We start from the raw sequence: 4,783 nt of genomic DNA on the forward strand, positions 1-4,783 counted from the left end.
TCCCTAAATTCATGTATACGAAAACAAGGGAAGTTGCTTGAGGGCTGACTCAAATTGTTCTACATAAAAACACTTAAAAATATATAGCAAAGTTATGCTAGTACCATAGTTTTATTTTTCTTTTTTGTTTTTGAAAGTTTAAGACAAGTCCTTTATAAAGATAATAACAGTGAAGACTGGTGCACTTCAAAAAAATCACTATAAACTCAATTTTTAAATTATATTTCACATATACAGACACAAAGTTTGGAGAAATACAACAATGAGAACTAAATTCTGTAGGTATTCACTACACTTCACACTGTTTCACTGCCACTGTGCATTGTACAAAAGAAAATGGTTTCATAACTTAATTGATTCAAAAATAGATGCCAATGTTTCATGTTTTTGTTTAAAAAAGTAATTTTATACAATTAAATTTTTTATACAAAAAACAAAGTTTGCTGGGTAGCTTTTGATGCATCAAGTTGGTTCAGGCCCCACTTGAAGGCTGCAAATTACTGTGCTAGTTTTCCATTGCAGCCAAACACATTCTCACAAACTCAGGACCAGGTCCTCTTCTTGAGTTCACCTCTGAACTCTTATCTGGCTTGTTCAGCTGTAGGACTGAGCTTCCTTGCTGACTGGTGGCCAGGGTTTACTCAGTCCCAGAGGCCAGTCTAATCTCTGTACATTGTCTTCTCCATCTTCAAGGTCAGCACCTGGTGTCAAATCTTCTCCTGCTTCTCTTTCTAATGTCCTCTTCTGCTACCAGCTGATGAAAACTCACTGAGAGCTCTTGTTAGGTTAAGTCTACCCAGATAATGTGAAATGCCAGGCTGGATGAAGCACAAGCTGTAATCAAGATTGCTGGGAAAAATATTAATAACCTCAGATATGCAGATGACACCACCCGTATAGCAGAAAGCGAAGAACTGAAGAGATTCTTTATGAAAGTGAAAGAGGAGAGTGAAAAAAATGGCTTAAAACTCAACATTCATAAAACTAAGATCATGGCATCCAGTCCCATCACTTCATGGCAAATAGATGGGGAAACAATGAAAACAGTGACAGGCTTTATTTTCTTCATCTCTAAAATCACACTGCAGGCGGTGACTGCAGCCATGAAATCAAAAGACACTTGTTCCTTGGAAGAAAAGCTATGACCAACCTAGACAGAATATTAAAAAACAGAGACATTACTTTGCCAACAAAGGTCTGTCTAGTCAAAGCTTTGGTTTCCCAGTAGTCACCTAAGGATGTGAGAGTTGGACCATAAAGAAGGCTGGACACCAAAGAATTGATGCTTTCAAATTGTGGTGCTGGAGAAGACTCTTGAGAGTCGCTTGGACTTGCAAGGAGATCAAATCAGTCAATCCTAAAGGAAATCAACCCTGAATATTCATTGGAAGGACCGATGCTGAAGCTGAAGCTCCAATATTTTGGTCACCTGATGCAAAGATATGCAGATGACACCACCCTTATGGCAAAAAGTGAAGAAGAACTAAAGAGCCTCTTGATGAAAGTGAAAGAGGAGAGTGAAAAAGTTTGCTTAAAGCTCAACATTCAGAAAACTAAGATCATGGCATCTGGTCCCATCACTTCATAGCAGATAGATGGGGAAACAGTGGAAGCAGTGGCTGACTTTATTTTCCTGGGCTCCAAAAACACTGCAGATGGTGATTGCAGTCATGAAATTAAAAGACACTTACTCCTTGGAAGGAAAGTTATGACCAACCTAGACAGCATATTAAAAAGCAGAGACATTACTTTGCCAACAAAGGTCCATCTAGTGAAGACTATGGTTTTTCCAGTGGTCATGTATGGATGTGAGTTGGGCTATAAAGAAAGCTGACCACCGAAGAATTGGTGCTTTTGAACTGTGGTGTTGGAGAAGACTCTTGAGAGTCCCTTGGATTGCAAGGAGATCCAACCAGTCCATCCTAAAGGACATCAGTCCTGGGTGTTCATTGGAAGGACTGACGTTGAAGCTGAAACTCCAATACTTTGGCCACCTGATGCGAAGAGTTGACTCATTGGAAAAGACCCTGATGCTGGGAAGGATTGAGGGCAGGAGAAGAAGGGGACGACAGAGGATGAGATGGTTGGATGGCATTGGACATGAATTTGAGTAAATTCTGGGAGTTGGTGATGGACAGGGAGGCCTGGTGTGCTGCGATTCATGGGGTTGCAAAGAGTCGGACACGATTGAGCAACTGAACTGAACTGAACTGAACCTGTTCTCTTTCCTTTGGGACATATAATGGAGGTTTTTTTGGAGACACTGTTTTAAATGTTCAGTAATAAAAGCAACCATCCATAGTTAGAAAAGTAAATCAAAGGGACAAAAGTCTTCTTTTGCTGTAGAACTATCTGTTGTACTAAGGGACTCAGGATATACTTCATTTATTTGCCTTTTACATTAACTTTTACATGCTATTACATTAACTTTTACATGCTATTTTCACTTTGTGGTAAGGGAAAAATGGGATAAGAACAAGATGATCTTTCCATTTTGTCCTAAAACAGAAAACAGGAAGAATGAGCACTTCCTTCTTTTGGTTACACAATACAGTAATCTTACATCGTTAACACTGAACATCTAGCAGAATGTGTTGTCATCACCAAATGAGCAGAGACACTTACCTGGCCTGAGTCAAGTTCTAGACTTCTTCCTGATAATATCTTTCTCCTGCAAAGTAATCACAAGGGTTTCAAACTCAGATCTGTCTTTTAATCATAGAAATACAGTGCTGGTGGGTTGTTTAGATTCTTTTGCAGATGGCTGACAGTGCTGATCATATATAATCATTCTAAAGCATTCATAGTGGATGACGATGGAAGAGACTCAGAGAATTTTTTGTTTAATCATTAGAGCCAATTTCACAATTGCCCCAGAGCCGAGAACTTGAGAGAGAGGCTGGGCTTCCTTAGATGAAGAATGCTGTTGGGGGTGGGGTGGGGGAGGGGAGGATGGGGCCCATGTCCCCCCTGCACGGCTTCATCTACACCAAGCAAGAGAGGAAGAATAGGAGGTCTGGGCTCAGAATTGGCACATTCTGGGAGTGTCCTGTGTTCTAGGGAAACTGTGCTACATTAGAAGGAAGCCTTGAGAAGTTTACCAGGAAGTCCTGTCTGGGGCCGGCCTCTCTGCATTAGCTGCAGGAACACGATGGTCACCAGTGGGGTGTGATGTGTGTTGCATTAACAATGGTCTTGAAGAAAAGACTCAGTGAGTAGGTGGAGGGTATATATATATATATTTAAATTGAATTATAGTCAATTTACATGTTGTGAATATTATAAGGTGTACAGCAAAGTGATTCAGTTATATATGTGCTATTGTTTTGTTACTAAGTCTTGTCTGACTCTTGTCTGACCCTGCAACCCTGTGAACTGTAGCCTGCTAGGCTTCTCTGTCCATGTGATTTCCCAGGTGAGAATACTGGAATGGGTTGCCATTTCCTTCTCCAGGGGATCTTCCCAACCCAGGGATTGAACCCAGGTCTCCTGCTTAGCAGACAGATTCTTTGCCACTGAGCCACCCGGGAAGTCCTATATATATATATACACACATATGTATGCATATATATATATAAATTCAGGTTTATGTATGTATTCTTTTTCAGATTCTTTTCCAGTATGGTTTATTACAAGATATTGTGTCTTATAAATAAGCTCATTTGTATTGTTTTTTAGATTCCATATATAAGTGGTATCATATGATGTTTATCTCTGTCTGACTTCAGTTAGTATGGTAATCTCTAGGTCCATCCATGTTGCTGCAAATGGATGGCATTATTTCATTCTTTCTATGACTGAGTAATATTCCTTTGTATAAATATACCACATCTCATTTATCCATTTATATGTCAACGGACATTTAGGTTGTTTCCATGTCTTGGCTATTGTAAATAATGCTGCTGTGAACACTGGGGTGCATGTGTCTTTTCAAATTAAGAGTTTTCGTCTTTTCCAGATATGTGTCCAGGAGTGGGATTGCTGGATCATATGGCATCTCTATTTTTAGTTTTTTAAGGAAACCCCATACTGTTCTCCATAGTGGCTGCACCAATTAACGTTCCCACCAAGAGTATAGGAGTGTTCCCTCTTCTCCATACCCTCTCTAGCATTTGTTAGTTTTATACGTTTTTTGGTGAACTTTTTAATGATGGCTATTCTGACTGGTATGAGATGTTCAGTCAGTTCAGTTCAGTTGCTCAGTCGTGTCCGACTTTATGACCCCATGGACTGCAGCATACCAGGCTTCCCTGACTATCACCAACTCGCAGAGCTTGCTCATACTCATGTCTGTTGAGTCAGCGATGCCATCCAACCATCTCATCCTCTGTCGTCCCCTTCTCCTCCCACCTTCAGTCTTTTCCAGCATCAGTGTCTTTTCCAAGGAGATGAGTAGAAAGTATGTATCTTTAAGAAGAGACGTGAATTTGAAGAAGAAAAATGTTTGGAAAGGAAATAGCCCCTTAGATTGTGTGTGGATACAGAGAGGAAAAGTTCATCTGGGCAGCAGAAAACAGAATGTAAAATCCAGATGAGAATTTTAGGGATATTTGGAATAAAAAGGTATTTGGAAGCTTCCATGGATTCACCACCTCTTTTGCAGGAGATCTGATTCAAAGGCTATTTGCAATTACTGTATTTTTTGTTGTATGACATGATAGCAAGAGAAGATGGAAATAATTAGAACTTAACTTGGATGCCAGAGTTCCGGATTTCAGATTGTGACATCATTCCTGTCCTTCAGTATGAACACCTGGAAGAGTGCATAAAAGGGGTAAGTAAG

The 4,783-nt window shown here is 40.0% G+C and overlaps 1 long non-coding RNA gene across 1 annotated transcript; it reads right to left on the bottom strand.

The window, feature by feature from the left end:
* Nucleotides 1–453: 453 nt before the first annotated feature.
* LOC133047421 (uncharacterized) lies at nt 454–3,192 on the bottom strand. The gene is made up of 3 exons (XR_009690751.1): nt 3,102–3,192; nt 2,626–2,671; nt 454–849 (listed from the first exon to the last, which is right to left on the bottom strand). It is a non-coding gene; the product is annotated as an uncharacterized LOC133047421 (long non-coding RNA).
* Nucleotides 3,193–4,783: the final 1,591 nt, after the last annotated feature.

The sequence above is a fragment of the Dama dama genome, chromosome 27 (assembly GCF_033118175.1).
Source record: "Dama dama isolate Ldn47 chromosome 27, ASM3311817v1, whole genome shotgun sequence".
In the NCBI taxonomy this organism is placed as follows: Eukaryota; Metazoa; Chordata; class Mammalia; order Artiodactyla; family Cervidae; genus Dama; species Dama dama.